This window comes from Tinamus guttatus, unplaced genomic scaffold (assembly GCF_059628265.1).
Source record: "Tinamus guttatus ecotype Peru unplaced genomic scaffold, ASM5962826v1 Tinamus_guttatus_pri_ptg000087l, whole genome shotgun sequence".
Taxonomy (NCBI): Eukaryota; Metazoa; Chordata; class Aves; order Tinamiformes; family Tinamidae; genus Tinamus; species Tinamus guttatus.
In genome coordinates this window covers 1,713,871-1,730,300 of record NW_028288621.1, presented here as the reverse complement: position 1 = coordinate 1,730,300, position 16,430 = coordinate 1,713,871, and the positions used below count along the sequence as shown (strand labels likewise).

Sequence of the window (16,430 nt, the reverse complement as noted above, 5' to 3'; positions counted from 1 at the left end):
CTGTGCTGACCAAGAGTTGACCCGCGGCTCCACGTGCTCCCAAGCAGCCTGCTCAACAAGGACACTCACAGCTCTTCCGAGATGCCCAGGTATTGATGGATGGTGCCAGGATCAACAACCCCCTTCATCTTCACCTCGGGCAGCTCCTTGAAGCAGCTATGGGGCAGCTGAGAGGCAGCGTAGGTCGCTGTGTCGCACGACACTACCCCAGGATAGCACTCCATCAGCCGGGCTGCCAAGTTCACCTTCTGGCCGATGACTGCCACAGACAGAGAGCGCACATCGACATGCTTAGGAGCCCAACCCACTGCAGCCTCCAGGGCCAACGGCTGCCTGGCCTGCAGCACAGGTAAGCCCCCGACCCCTGGGAGCACAGCCCAAAGGGCAGCAAGGCCCCATTCCCCCCACCACAGTGCCCCCGCTCTGCTCTGCCATCCCCGCTAGACCACAGGCCCGGCCCTAGGCCCGGCCCAGCAGACACGGGCCACAGGCTGCTCCCTGCCGCTCCGCCGCTTCCTTTGGCGCGCGGCTCTGCCTGCACAGAGCCCCCAGGCGCTCCTCGGGTGACCCAGTCCTACCTGTGTACTCGTGCCTCACGCGGTGGCCGACGACTCCACAGAACACCGTCCCGGTCGTGACCCCAACGGACACCGCCCTGGCACACACAGAGAGGGACAGGGATTCAGCAGGGTCCGGGCACAGCCCTGCCTGCCCGCCTCCCTTCACGCCTGCCCACCTCCCTTCACGCCTGCCCACTCACTCAATCTTCGTGAACCTCGAGACGCACGCCTTGGAGATTCGGAGAGCACTTTCCAAGGCGTGGATGCTCTCGCTGGGCACCTTGTCTCCAGGGAGTCCAAACACACACAGCAGCGTGCAGCCCTGCCAAGGATGGAGGCAGCGCACCTTGAGACAAGGGCGACAGCAATCGGCTCTTTCCAAGCGATTCCAGGCTCCGTGGAGCCCAGTAGAGCTTCAGGGCAGCGTCAAGTGCGAGGCTGCTGATCCCAGCACCAAGGCAGAGCTGCTTTGCTTTTGCCCACTGCTCAAGACACAGAGCCACTTCCCTTTGCTTTGCTGCCCACACTTTTGTGGGGTGCACAGCTGCCCCACACTCACTTTGTCAAACAGGCAGATTTTGTTGATCTGGCCCTTGTAAGGACAGATGATACGCGATATAATGACGCTGCTGTCCTGGATCCCCTTGCACATGTGCTGTAAGCTGACGTCCCTTGCAAAGTGCAGCTTGACAAAGAGGCAGCTGACTGGACGCAGCTCAGATAAGCAGTCCAGCGTCTGTCCGTCATTGATCTGGAGGACAAGAGCAGGAGAGTTTCAGCAGCCACCTCTGCCTGAGCCCCTGCTGCCTGCAGCAGTGCCTAGAGGAGAGCACACAGCTGGGCAGGAGCAGGTGCTATCAGAGCAAGGAATAAATCCTCCCCTCTGGGCAAAGCCAGCATCAGCACAAGCAACACAATCCTGCAATGAATCACTAAGTAGAGAAATGACTGCCAGGAACACACCACCTTGCTACAGGTATGGACACAACAGGCCACCCTCAGTGATGCTCTTAGGACTCCAGGGGAAGCTCCCTGTTACCCTACAGGCATGTCCAGAGCCGTAGCACTGGAAAACGCAGAGGGAAATCCACCTCCCACCACCTACCTCTCTCAGCAGGAGCATTGGGCGGGCAGGCTTCTGGCACGGGCCACTCAGTGCCCAGTAGCACCAGGGTCTCCCTAAGCCAGCCTTTTCTTTGCCTGCTTTCTCGAGAACTCCCTCTGTGCAGTGCACAAGCCCTCCTCCCCTCCCAAAATGCATCTCCCAGCAGCTCAGGCTTACCTTCCGCACAACAGTTGCTGGGATGTACTTGTGCAGCTGCTTCCCCAGAATGTTATAAGGGGGCAGGGTTACAGCAGGCCTCAGGATGCCTAAGGGAGGAAGAGCCACATGGTCACTGGTGCCATGGTGCCATGAGCCTGCCTAGGAGGGTGCTGGGAAGCAGGGGCTGGCACGGGAACGCAGGGAAAACAATTCTTCTCCACTGGCATCTCTGTTCCTCTTGCAGGTGCTCAGCCAGAGCAGCCCCCTTCTAGGAGGAGGGAGCAGCCAGCCCCTGGATGAAGCTCACAGGCATGAGCATTAAGCGCAAGCGAGAGAGGGCACAGGGCATTCCTCGCTGGCCCCTGAAGAAGCCCATCCCTATCTTTCTGGGTGGCCCCAGAAGAGCACGGAGTTGACCCTTACCTGTTTGTTGAGGCACAGAGGAGTTCAGCCGGCCTCGCTTCACGTGATGCAAGATGTCTTCATATTCACTCTCAGACATCTGGTCCATGCCTGTAACCTAAAGGCACAGAGAACAAGAAGGGGTCAAGAACATCTCCATGACCCACAGTGGACGAAGGCCAAAGCCTTCCAGGTGCCCCGACCCCCTCCTCAGACCCAGTAAGCAGAGTCCCGTGTTATCCCTGAGACAGAAGGGCAATAGCTACAGCTCCCCATCTACATCAACACCTGCAACTCCATCCACCTTCACCTCCTCAGCCTTCTCACACCTTCCAAACTCAGGCCCATGTCTAGGGCCTCCAAATGGCTCTAGAGGCCATCCCACCCACCTTCACTGTACAACCATCAAGTCTCCTTGTCCTGATCCTGCTCTGGTCACAGAGCTCCCAGCAGTGGGCTGACAGGATAACGTCGCTCGCATTGGCAGCATGTTGGGCCTGCCAAACGTCATCCACAGCCTGGCCAAGGATCAGGAAGCGCCTCTCCTTTTCATCTCCTACAGTCACATAGGACATGTGCCCTGCGGAGATCCCTGTTGGGGAGAGACAGGCAGAGCTGAGGCACACTGCCTTTGCACCTCCCCAGCCCCCCACAGTTGGACTCTTCCCAGGCTCCATTGGAAACTCCACCATGGGCTCAGCACACTGGCACTTGTGCTCACTCTCTGCATGGTTTGCATGCAGGCAGCTCCTAAACGGCTGCCTGAGAACACACAGGGGCCTCCCACAGCAAAGACCTGCAGCCGCCCGAGCAGGGAGGGATCAGCACCTCTCCCCGACGCTGCAAAGTGCCCTGCGGCTCTGCACAGCCCCACGCAGGCCTCTGCGCCTACTGCAGCCAGCCCAGCACTCCCCATACCTATCTTGAGGCGCAGCTTCAGGCCCACATCCGTCTTCCGCACCCTGTACATCTGCTGGATCCGCTGGCTACAGTGCAGCACCAAGCTGATGGTGTTGCTCAGCTGGGCTTCATTTACTCGCCACAGCACTAGCACAGCATCCCCTAGGGAAAGCAAGGGCACAGGGAAGGCTCCCATCAGACACAGTCCTCCCGCAGCTGCCGCGACAGCAGAAGCCAGCAGGCACGCGGAGGAAACAGTGTTTGGGTGAAGACCTGCTCCCAAACTGCAGCACCCTGTGCACGGGGACACCCTCCCCGCGTCCTGGCCAGCTGCAGCAGCAGCCACATGGGCAGAGGAAGAGGGTGCCCCGGGCGGCTGGATGAACATGGGCCTCCCTCCTAGCCGGTGCCATGCAGCACAGACACAAGGGCTCTCCCCACCCCTCCTCTCCCATGGGCTGCCCCGACGCCCAGGCTCCCAGGGTGCCCTGACAGCCGCTGCCGTCATTGCCGTCCCACTGCAGCTCCAGCCTGGGTCCCCATGTAGAGCTCCCCCGAGCACCACGGAGCCAAGAGAGCCACCCCTGCGGGCCCTGCCACCCCGCGCCTCCGGCCTCCTTTCCCCCAGCGCTCCTCTGCAGCTGCAGCACACCGCGCTGAGTCTCTTTTACCAGCAAACTTCAGGATGTCCCCTCCAAAAGCCAACATCTCTGCACACAAAAGAAAGCAGGAGAAGCATTGCCCAGCTGTCCTCACTGGCCCTCAGGGCCACAGAAAGGCCCAGCCCGCTCAAGGAGGCAGCAGCAGCTGCCCAGCACCATCATCTCCTCATGGCCCAATCCCACACACGCCTGCAGAGCAGCACTTACCTTCCAAGATGTCACCCATATAGAGGTTGAGGGTCTGCGTCACCTCCTCCGCACCCCGGTCGAGGCTGGTGCTCTGACTGAACTTCTCTGTCAGAGCAGTGAAGCCTGAAACAAGGACACAGCGGCACAGAGAAATCAGCAAGTGTCTCCATGGACCAAGGACACGGCACTTCCCACATCACTTGCACCCACTCAAGAGAGAGACACAAGCCAGGAGAACAGGCAGGGGCCCCTGGCAGCGGGCACAGCCGCCTCATTCCACCCGCACTCATGAGCGCATGGCTTGCCCCTTCTCACCCCTAGACATTATAAGCAAGCGCCAGCCCTTGGCTGGGGCTCTCTAGCATGTCCCACAGCCACCTCACCTCATGCCTATGGCCATGCAATATCCAAGTGGTACTTCTCCCAAAGGGAAGACCTCAGCAGCAAAGAGATCACCTTTGAGCCATTCGCTACGATGCTCCAAAAGGCCCACTAAATCCCAGTGGCACGGGCCGCTGACTTCTCCTCAATGCCTACCCATCGTAACACTTGCACCCACCTGAGACATCCGCAAAGAGCAGGACTCCATGGAAGCCCTGAGCAAGGCGGATCTCATGCTTCAAGTCCTCAGCCAACACCAAGTCGGGGACGAAAGCAACTACTTCCCCCAGCAGCGAGCAGCGCTTTGAGCGTTGCTTCCAAGCACAAGCCATCGTCAGCGCCCTGTGGTACCTGCGGTACCTCAGAAGAAGACGACCGTGCCCAGCAGGAAGGACAACCAGACAGCGCTGTGCAGACTCGCGCACTGAGCCCGGGCCCTTGTGAGGCACGGCCAGCCCTCTGCCACCAACGCAGGGTCACAAGCGGCTCACAGTGACATCGGCCACGTGTCAGCAGTTACCCATAAGCTGACACCACGCTACAGGTCTGGCTAACAGAGATCACCTGTGCAAGGCATTGCTTCACCAGCCCGTGTTGCAGAGCTGCCCAACTCCCTCCTTACTCCAGCGCAATGCTGGCGTCTCCCGTATGGAGCTGGAGGGAGGCTCACGTGCTCACTGATGTCTGCCTGTGCCTGAAGCAGCTGCTTCCTGCATTCCCAAGCACAAACACTGGCCTAGTCAGCATCCTAAGAGCGGGCACTCCAGGCGTCCCCTTGAGAAGGGAGCACAGGGCATCGCATACGCTCAGCTCCGCACTGGCCACAGGGCCAAGAGCACAAGGAGCAAGGCTCCTTCCCAGAATCCCAGAATCATGGAATGGTTGAGGTCAGAAAGGACCACTACAGATCACCTAGTCCAACACCCCTTGCTCTAGCAGGGACACCACAGAGCACGTGGCGCAGGGTTGCATCCACACAGTTTTTGAATATCTCCAGAGAAGGAGAATCCACAACCTGCCTGGGCAGCGTGTTCCAGAGCTTTGTCACCCTCACGGTAGTAGAAGTTCTTCCTCACATAGAGATGAAACTTCCTGTGTTTCAGTTTGTACCCATTACCCCTTGTTCTGGCACTGGTCGTCACCAAAAACAGTTTGGCCCCATCCTCTCTACATCTTCCTTTCAGGTGCCTGTACATGTTGAGAAGGTCTCAGTCTTCTCCTAAACAGGCTAAACAGGCCAAGCTCGCTTAGTCTTTCCTTGTAAGATAGACGCTCGAGTCCCTTGATCCTTTTGGTTGCTCTAATGCAGGCCTCAATCCCATTGGCATTCTTGGCCACAAGGGCACACTGCTAGCTCATGGTGAATTTGTTGCCCACCAAAACTCCCAATCCCTCTCCCCAGAGCTGCTTTCCAGCAGGTCAGCCCCTAACCTGCACTGCTGCCTGGGGTTAATCCTCCCTAGGTGCAGGAGCTGCACTTGTCCTTGTTGAACCTCATGAGCTTCCTCTTTGAACAACTCTCCAACATGTCGAGGTCCCTCTGAAGGGCAGCAGAGCTTCCTGGAGTGTTAACCACTCCATCCAGTTTGGTATCATCTGCAAACTTGCTGAGGGGCCACTCTGTCCACACCTCCAAGTCATTGATGAATAAATTGCACAGCACTGATGAATATATTGAACAGCACTGGGCCCAGTACTGACCCCTCAGGGACGCCACTGGCCACAGGCCTCCAACTAGACTAGGCACCGTTTATCACAACCCTCTGAGTGCTGCCGTCCAGCCAGTTCTCCGTCCACCTCACCGTGCACTCGTCTAACCCGCACTTCCTGAGCTTGCCCACATGGATGTTGTGCGAGACAATGTCGAAAGCCTTGCTGAAGTCAAAGCAGACAACATCCACCGCTCTCCTCTCATCCAACCAGCCAGTCATGACTCCCTTTTGGGGAATCCACACTGACTACTCCTGAGCCCCCTCTTTTCCTTCATGTGCCTAGAGATGGTCTCTAGGACGAGCTGTTTGTCATCTTCTCTTGCATTCTACATTTCCATATTGCTAACAGCAATAGGAAGGTCAAGAAGTCCTAAATGGTACAGCCACCATGTTGAGACAAACACACTCCAAAACAGTCCCTTACACCTTATTCACATGCACACGCACCACTGGCTCATATGGCCTTGCTCCTAACACCCAGGCTCTTCTCCTCAGGCCAGTCCCCACTTCCTCACATTCCAGTCTGTCCTGATAGACAAGGTTATATTGTTCCCAACACTGTGGGACGGCCAAGAGATTTCCTTGATAGTGGGAAGCAGATTGGAAAATGTCTGGAGAAAAAAACAATAATAAAACAGCTTGGAAAGTTCAGACTGAACATTATGATGAAGAAATGTCACTTGAAGGCTAGTGCTGTGGTGCAACTGGCCGCCCTGGAGGAGTCAACGCCTGACTTTGAATTCTTGAATGTTTTGTTCATTGTCCCCTCACCAAGAGAGGTTCATGAACTCAGCATAAAATATGCCATAGGGCTCACTGAAAAGCAAAAAGCTCTGGCCAACTGTGTTTCCTCCTGTAATGTTCTCCAAGTCTTGTACAGCTAATTGGAAAGGTTTAGGGAGGGTAGATGAAAGGTGATGTTAGAATTTGTCAGCTTAAGCAGGACATATGGGACTGGGAGAGCCACCAGCTCCTGGGAGTCCTGGGCCCTGATGTGGGCAAATGCTCTTCATGGGGATCCTGGAGTCGCCTGCGCTTCTGTGCAAAAGTAGGGAGAAACCTCTGATGCAGGACCCTAGAGAAGAGAGATTTCCTTGGCTGCTCAGAGGAACCCATGCAGGACTTGGGGATGTCAAAGGAAGCCCAAGCCACCAACACCAAAAGCTCTGCTCTTCCTGTAGACCTTCTGAAGCCCTCAGGCTGGGAGCAGGAGGGAGCATGGGGAAACAGCCATGTGCCAGAATTCCCTCCATGAGGCCTTCAGCTCCACAACTTGTCACAGCTTCAAGGAAACTCGCCCAAACCAGTATTTCCCATGATCCTGGTGCATAGAGGAAGCTGAGCACACACACAGGAGAAAGGGGAGAGAAAGGGGAGAGGCCCCAGGTGTAAAGTGCAGCCCCCTGTGACATAGACAGGGTGCTAGAGGCCAAATAAGCAACCCAAAGAAATGAGTAAAGGTCCTGCTGTCCTTTGCAGTGGCTTGCAAAGCTGCAGCTCTGACAGCATTCAAGGGGGATGGGGTTTCTCTTCTGCAAGATTGGCCCCAGGACTGTGCAAGGACATGGAGGAGAGGGATGTTGCTTGTGGGGATGCTCACAAGCTTCAGCAGTTGGGGAGCTGGGAGACAGTCATCTCCCCAACTTGTGACCAAGCTGAAATGCAGGCCCAAGATGAGAAATGGCTTTCCTAGGCATCAGACAAAGGAAAGCTGGGAAATATTCATGAGATACAAAAATCCTGGCATGAATCATAGTTTTGGAGCATGGCAGGAACCAGCCTCCCAGCTAAAGCCCTCCGGAAGGAAGGAAGGAAGGAAGGAGTTAAGGGCACGTCTGCTCTTTCCTGACAGAGCATCTCTAGCTCAGGTAGCACAAACCAAGGAACCTTGCTGAGCACGGTTAAAAGCACAGGGCCTGTGGAGCCTGTCTCAGGAGAGCAGATTCCTTGTGTCCAGTTCTGGGATCCACAGTACAAGAGGGATGTGGAGCTGCTGGAGAGAGCCCAGCGCAGGGCTAGAAGGATGATCAGGGGCCTGGAAAATCTGCCCTATGAGGAGAGACTGAGAGAGCTGGGCCTGTTCAGCCTGGAGAGGAGAAGGCTGAGAGGGGATCTAATCAGTGTCTGTAAGTATCTCAAGGGAGCCAGTGAGGAAGATGGTGCTGGCCTCTTTTCCCTGGTGGCCACTGACAGAACTAGAGGTAATGGCCACAAACTGAAACACCGAAAATTCCACAGGAACTTAAGGAAAAAATTGTTGATAGTGAGGGTGACAGAGCACTGGAACAGGCTGCCCAGAGAGGTTGTGGAGTCTCCTTCTCTGGAGATCTTTAAAACCCGCCTGGATGAAGTCCTGTGCCATGTGCTCTAGGTGACCCTGCGAGTGCAGGGGGGTTGGACTAGATGATCCCTGGAGGTCCCTTCCAACCTTCAGCATTCTACGATTCTATGATTCTATACCATTCTTAACTCATGCATGGAAGAGTCAGCTCTTCAGTTTCTTGGATTATTTTGCCACAGTTGAAAATCCACTCCTACCCCCCCCCCTTTTTTTTTTTTTTTGACCTGTCTTTTCAGAAACTTTGACATTCAAGCTGGTGTCCAGAATATCAGGCCCCCAGCAGCCTCTGAGGCCAGCCCAGAGCGGTGGCAAGGGCTGCCGTTGGTGGTCGGAGCTGTGCAAATGGCTGCAGCCTGGTGGCAGCCCCACACTCAGCGGCCCATCCTGGCTGCAGGTGCCAAGGCTGGTGCAGCGCGCGTGGAGAAATGTCCGCACTGCCACGGACACGTCTGCGTGGCTGGGCACGGACCTTTCTGCTGCCGAGCAGCATGTGCCCCGGCAAGAAGGTCTCCAGCCTGCTGCAGCCACCCCACAGGTGTGTTGCTGGCTGCTTCAGCCCCAGGGACTGAAAGGCCCCTCTCTGTGCTTGCAGCAAAGCCGGGCTGCTTCTGGACAACGAGCTGGAGAGCCTGCTGGAAGCCTGCTTCTCCAGCGTCTTCTCCCTGCCTCCAAGGGAGCATCTGGATGCTGTTCTCTACTCCCAGGTGGGTGCTGGCTGCTAAAGTGAGGCTCAGGGCAGGCTCCCAGCTTGCCTCTTCCTCGCCCATGCCCTCTCCCCCTGGCCCTGGACAGGGCCATGGGCAGTGTCACCAGGCTGCGCCCTGTGCAGCAGCAGCAGCAGCAGCAGCTCCCCTGGCCTGAGGGCTCTCCTGCCCTCAGCACTACTCTACATGTCCCCTTAGCACAGGAGGAATTCCAAGCCCTCTCTGACAGCTGTGGGGCAATAGGGAAGAAGCGCCTCAACCCTCTGTCCCCCTTGCAGATGCTGGACACCATGGACAGCATGCTGAAGGCCTTGATGCTTGGCAGCCCTTCCTCCAGCATTGTGGACATGAAGACCATCCTGCAGGTCTGCTATCTGCCAGGAGCAGAGTTGCCAGCTCCAGGCCCTGTGGTGGGACAGGGGGGAGTTGTCCAGTAGTGGCTGGAGAGAGCCCAGTGTGGAGAGGGGACAAGCTCCCTCATGGCAATGGGGATCCCCACATTTCTCCTGTGTGAGTCCAGTGTCCCTTGGCTACAGCCAACATCCCCTCCTCCTCAACCCACTCCTGCACTCATTACAACCCCCATGGGCTCCTGCTGTCACATCAGGCCTGTCTGGGAGATTTGCCCCACAGTCACAAAGGACTCTGGATGCAAGATCTCTCTCTCTGGGCTCTGCAGGTGTTCCAAGGCACAAACCTGGCCAGGCATTTTGTGGGACACAGGACAGAGCAGCAGCTTTTCTCCTTGCAGCTCCTACTGCCCTACGCTGAGTGCCGGCAAGCAGCTGTGCATGAGAGGGCTGTGGGACGCCTTGCAAAACTGGGGGATCTCCTGACCAGCTCTTCTTTGGTGTCGGTAAGGAGCCTATGGTGCAGGCAAGCTGCAGCCACTGCCTGTCCCTTGTCAGCATGCAGCCATGTCCTGTAGCTCCAGGCTGCCTCCAAGGGAAGCCACCAAGGCTCTGGCTCAGTCGGATCCAAGCCTGCTAGGAGCGTGGGCCCAGGGCTTTGATCCTGAGCGCTGCCCCTCCGGCCTCGTGTCAGCACTGCCTCCCTCCCCTAGGTGCATGAATGCTTCCAAGTAGGCGGTGCCAGCTGTGGCAGCTTCTTGGAGAAGAGCGTGCCAGTCCTGGGGCAGCTGGTGGGACATCTCACCCTGTGTGGTGCCTGCAAGGATGAGGGGCGCAGTGACGAGGCCGCGGAGGCCCTGTGGCACCTCTATGAGTTCCTGCTGCAGGGAGAGAGTAAGAATTTCTGTGTGGTTGCAAGCAATTCCCCTTGCCCACCCCTTGCAATAGGTCCAGCGCCTCCCTGGGCGTCCTGCTGCGTTCTCTGTCCTGCTGGGGCCTTTTCCCCTGCCAGGGGAGGTGTGTCACTGATGCCTTCCGTGGGCCGTGTCCAGCTGTGCAGCCTTCATGCCGAGTGCCCTGTGTTTCCCCTCCCGTGCAGGCAGGGAGCCGTCGCAGGAGAGTGCCTGGCAGCAGGAGCTCCGAGAGGACTGGGAAACCGCAGGCACCTTGAGGCTTTCCCGGTCCAGGGACACCAGGGAAATGAGCAGGGTAAGGAGGGCCTCCCTGGCTGGGACCTCCAGCTGTGGGGTCAGCCTGCAACGTGGACGCGGAGAGGTGCGGCTGCCAGGTGGGGCTGAGGAGAGGGCTTGCACTTAGGCCAGTACTAGCCCTGGGCTTCCTTCCTGCATCCCGCAAGCTCTGCTTCCCTGCAGGAGCAGCGGGTGGGGACCTTAACCCCAGGCACCAGCCCCATCCCAGCACCGTCACCCCAGCCAGCAGAGCCCCGGCTCCTGGCTCGGAGGGACTCGCTGTGCCAGCGCTGCCCCGTGTCGCTCTCAGGGCCACGTGCTGCTCAGCCAGGCCATGGAGTCGGGAGCCTGGCTGTGACGTCTCTCGGGGCTGCCTTATTCTCTTCCCTAGATGTTTGGGAAGCACCTGTGGCCGGACGAGAAGGCAGAGGCCATCCTTGTAGCCATCCGGGGCATGAGAGCCTGCAGCAGCTATGACACGCAGGCGGCTGCTCACATGCTGGATGAGCTCGTCATGGACGACGCGTGCCTTTTGGAGCATGTGAGTAGCCTGCGGGTGGCACGGCCGGGGTTCAGGCCCTTTGGGGGCTTGTTTTTCCCCTGAGTGCCCGTGTACCAGGCACCCAACTGCCTCTGTGGCCAGCCCAGAGCGGTGGCAAGGGCAGACCTTCTCTGTGGGAGCTGGGCAAAGGGCTGCAGTGCGGCACAGCCTCACACTCTGCCATGTGGGCTGCAGGCGCCCAGGCTGGTGCAGACAATGTGGGAAACCATCCTGGCCGTGCGGGATGCGTCCGCACGGCGCAACCTGGACAGGACTCTTCTCCTGCTGAGCAGCACATGCCCAGACAAGGTGGTCGCCAGCCTGCTGAGCTGCTGCCCCTCATGTGACAGGTCTGTGCTGGCCAGGGGCAGTGGGCAGGGACAGGGCTGCGGCCTCGCAGGCCACGGGGCTGCAGCCGCGGCAGCCACTGACAAAGCGCTCTGGGCCTGCAGTGCCGCCAGCGCCACGTGGAAGGTGCTGGTGTCCAGACCTGGCGCCGCGGAGCCGGTGCTGCGGGAGCTGCTCATTGCGCTGCAGGACTGGCGGCTGCCCAAGGCAGCGGCCTCGCCTGTCTCTTCCCTGGCCGTGAGTTTGTGGAGGAAGCCCCGCTCTCCCCTCGGGCTGCCCTTGCCCCTGCGTCGAGAGGCAGGGCTCCCGCTGCCCTTCTCCATGTAGCCCCAAGTGGGGGCTCCCCGGGACGCACAGGCCCAGCGCGGGACGGGGGCTGCGGCTGGCAGGGCCTGGCCAGCGCCAGCTTGCTGGGCTGCTGGGCCTGCTTTGGGCCCTCTGCACACCCGGACACACGGAGCTGGCCGGAGCAGGTGCGTGTCCCCCTGCACCCCTGCATCGCCCTGCCGTGTGCGGCACGCGCTCAGCCTGCACTGGGGACAGGACTAGGGGCCAGGGCCACGTGAGGGCTCCAGGCAGCAGAAACGTCACCAGGGCCCAGTCAGGGCAGCCAGGGTGGCCTCCACGCTACGTGTGGCCCTCCAGGGGGATGTTCCCACTGCCCAGGAAGGCTCACGGTGGCTCTGTGGCACCCGAGCCCCAGGAGCTGCCGTGGCTCTGCTCTGGCCAGGCAGCCCCTCCAAGGCGCAGGGTGCTGCGAGGAGCCTCACCCCGAGCTCCAGCAGCACGGGAGGGACATGTCAGCAGCAAGGGCTGTCTCTGGGCTTTCTCTGCAGGCAACGCGTGCACGAGATCCTCCAGCAGCCCCCCTGCCTGCACGAGCTAGGGAAGTTCTTCCCCCAGCTCCTGCTGGCGCTGCTCTTCCAGAGCTCTTTCCTGGCAGCGCTGGAGCAGGAGCAGTCGGACGCGCTGTGGGGGAGATGCCGATGGGAGGAGGCCACGTGCAGGAGACAAATATATCTTAATGCACACTGCATGTGATAAGACTGCTTTTTTTTCTTTCTAAAATGCAGATTTCCAAACTGCTTTTTTTCCTCCTGACTTTCAACCTCCTTCTCCTGGGCTCAAGTAAAGCATGGAAAATGCCAGCACAGTGGCTTTTCCTGACAGTCTCGAGGAGCATAATAAAGAAAGAAATGAAAACAAACAAAAAAAAGAACATTTTAGTCTTGGGAGCAGGAGTCATTGTAGCAAAGGAAATACAATTGCATGTTTGTTTGTTTGTTTGTTTTAAAAGGAGTGGGGGGGTTGAACAGTAAAGATTCTTGAGATCTGAGATGGTGTCCTTTAGCAGCTTCCTGAGCACCTTGTTGCTTCTAACCTTTTCACTGCTTGCATTTCTCTTTGCTAGTGGATTTTGCAGACAATTCTAGAGCCCCTTGTCCAAGAGATGGAGTCTGTGAGCGCTCAGCTGAGAAGAATGGGGTACCCCGCAATGCCAAGCGGAGGTAGGATGATAGGAGGAGCCATGGGGTTGCATTGTGTTTTCCTGGAAGGGTTATTCCTAAGATATGTGGAAGTTCAAGTGTCCAAACACAATTCTGTGTTATGAGGAGAGCTGTCTCTGAGCTCTTCCTGTCTGTTATGTAGCATCTTTAAGATCTTGGTAGTAGATTTTTGTCATGCTGATGGGGTTGGGCAGGGCAATCTGAGGTGGATTTGAGAGAGCTCTGAGCATTAGAAGAAATGGTCTTGGTCGGGGGTAGGAAGAAATGGTGTTTTTGTTGGGGATAATTTTGTTTTTTGTTGGTGGTGGCTTTGTTATTTTGGGTTTGTTCTGGGTGTTTTTATGTTTTGAGGGTATTTTGTTTATTTGTTTTTCCATTTCCCTGAGTTGAAATTGCAGCTGCAGTTTCCCAGGCCAAGTCTGAAGGGGCCCCTTCCATGGGCAGCTCACACGGACATCTCCTTCCCCCAGAGCAGGGTTCGATTGGCTGCATTTCAACATGGGCTGCTTTTTTGTGCTCCGGTTTGTAGTCTCCACTGAGACCCGCATCACTTGTGATGCCTGTGAAGAACTGCCCCGTTGCTGGCCTCTTGTGCACCTCCCTGTTCCTCTGCTGCTCTCTGTTAAAAATTCCTTTTGATTCTTCCCTTTCCAGCCTCTCTCTGTTTCTCCTTCCTTACGCCAGGCAGCCTTCAAGGGAGGGTTTTGTGCCTGCCCAGCCCTGCACAGGGTTTCTGCTCTGTGCTGGGAGGGAGGCAGCGAGTGCTCCATGGGGCCGGGTAGGGAGCGTGTGGGGCACTGCCTAAGGTGTGAGCTTGAGCTCTGAGCTTAGCAAGTAGTTAGAGCAGAGGAGGCAGTTCCTCTTTGTAACAGTGCGTTTGTTGACCCCTTGGCAGGGCGGCTGATCCCGTTTGAGTCATGGGTGCAGGTGACGCGCTGGCTCTTCTTCCGCGCACAAGTCAGCACGAGCAGCATGAAACAGGCAGCGCTGGCTGAAGCCACAGCCATTCGGCAGAGCCTGCTCACCATCACGCGGTACCTGGGCGTCACGGCCAACCAGGAGTACCTGGTTCAACGGATCAAAGGTACGTGCTCCCCTTGGAGACTCGGGAGCGTTTCGCTGAGCTGGGTCAAGCACTGGTGGTGCCAGATGCCCCGTCAGTGGAGACGCTCGGGCTGCAGTCCCAGCAGGGCAGAGAGCTGCTTTGCAAGGAGCAGCGCTGGGTGTTTTGACAGCTTTCTCTGCTCGTAGCAATGTGGTGGTGTGGGCCCGGGACTGGTTTTAGAAGGTTTTATTTCTCATTTCAATCGGAGCCGGGCAAGAAGTGTCCTATTCAATCTCTTTGTTAATTAGGAATAAAACTTCCCTTGTAAACTCAACTGCCTTGAGTATATATAATATATGCAAGCATTTAATGAGTTCAGTTATTCCTCCCAGTGAATGTGGTGCCCTGGCAATGCACACGGAGGTGTGGGGTTCCCAAAGCTAGTGCAAAATAGGTCTTCCTTGCACCTTCCACCGCCAGTACCTGAATAGGTGTTGTTGTTTCCAGAGCTGTCCCAGGGAAGCTTCCGCTGGGGCAGAGGAGGGGATTTCAGAGGCCGGCAGTGGGGAGCTGACTTGCCCACCGACTCCGCTGTAAGTTTTCAAAGATGCCTTGGTAAACTTCCTAAAGCTGCTCGTCTTTCAGGATGAGGCATTTGTGGGTGGCTGCAAGAAGTCCAAATCCTCTTTGCCTCGCTTATCCTCAGAATCGCAGTTTTGAATAATGCAAAGGGGCCTGGACGTGGTGCAGATCACAAAAATGCACTTGTGTGTGTTAGTCTGGGGGCGGCCTCTTCTTTAGACTCCTGTGGGATGTCCCACAGGTAACTGTGAGGGCAGCAGCCTGAGATAATTCACCTGAAATAGTTAAAAGAGAGACTGCAGAATAAGCCAGGGAGTGGAAAACAATCGTTACACTGTCCCTCTTAGCCTGTATTTGAAGGAAAACCAGCACTGAAAAAAAAAAAAGAAAGAAAGAAAAAAGGCATTAAACCAATTAAACTAGCATGAAATCAGTCATGTGATTGACTGTGTCCTGTATTTGTTCTCATGCCTGAGATTATGGCAAGAGAGTTGCTGCTGCATTGTAGCCTTTGGTTCCTCGGTCTTTCTGACGGCATTCAAGTGAATTTTGGGTTTTTTTGCACAGATCCTTATGCACATCTTCTGCACCTATCTGGACTCCAGGCTGCCATGGAACATCCAATATCCCGATGGCAAAACCTTCACTGCCCAGCACTTCATCCAGACACCCCATGAACCAGGTACTGGCATTCTTGGGCTGCTGCTTTAGCTGCTGTTTGCCCCTTGCATCCCATGGGCACCCTTAAAATCCCTCTTTTCTTTTCTGACCTTCATTCCCAGACCTGACGGATGAGAAGCTCTTCTGCATCTACCAGAGCAGCATCAACCCACCACACTACCAGGTCATCTACCACGGCCACGTCTACAACGTGCAGGAGGTAGGAGCATGTTAGGTGTGTTCTGCTGACAGGAAATGTTCAGCAGAACTGATTTGGGTTTTTTTTTTGTTCTATTTATTTATTTATTTATTGTAACTAGCCACATCTACATTTAGATGTGGGCTGGCTCAGTGCAGAAAGCAGCTTCCTGTGCATTTTCTCATGACTTCTTCTAAGACCCTAATTTCTGTAAGCTCTGATGTGAGCTGTTATTCCTGAATGCCAACAAGCCGGAGGCTTCCTTCTAGGAGTTTGTGGAGGGAACCATCTCGTCTCAATGCCAAGCTACCAGATTTTTCCTGCACATTTTCATACTCTCTTGAGCCCTGGGTTGTGACTTGGTCGCCAATTTCAGAAAAATGCCATAAGAACTCCTGAGTATTTGAGGATGGTTGCCATCAAAAAAACTCCTCAAAAATCATTTTTTTCTGATGTTTGTCTAAGTGAGAGGTAAATATTGAGGCAATCCCCCAGGCTGTTGTACCATGTTTTTGAGGTTTCTATTATAGTCTTTCCTCATCTCAGGTTATTAAACCTTTTCTATTATGGTGCACACCCCCTGCATACGTACCTTGCCAAAAGATTTGAAGGAAAAGCTGTACAGCTGTGGCTAAGCTAAGGGCAGGATGTGCCCGTTGGTTTGCATAAGACATTCTCTCTAAGATAGTGGTGTGAGTGCTTGTCCCTGCAGTCGCTCCCAAAGTCTTCTCTCTTCCCGCGCATTCAGGGCAGAAACAACCTGCTCCACGTGTTGCTCCTGTTCCTGTACATCATCAAGACCAGGGAATCGGGCATGCTCGGGTAAGTGTCGCCCCGTGGGTCCCCTCGCGCTGCCGGCGAGAGCTGAGCAGCAGCTTTGGGTGCTGAGGTG

The 16,430-nt window shown here is 56.3% G+C and overlaps 1 pseudogene; it reads right to left on the bottom strand.

Moving 5' to 3' along the window:
• Window positions 1-65: 65 nt before the first annotated feature.
• On the bottom strand, window positions 66-5,472 carry LOC148595563 (adenylate cyclase type 10-like; annotated as a pseudogene).
• Between the last annotated feature and the right edge of the window lie 10,958 nt (window positions 5,473-16,430).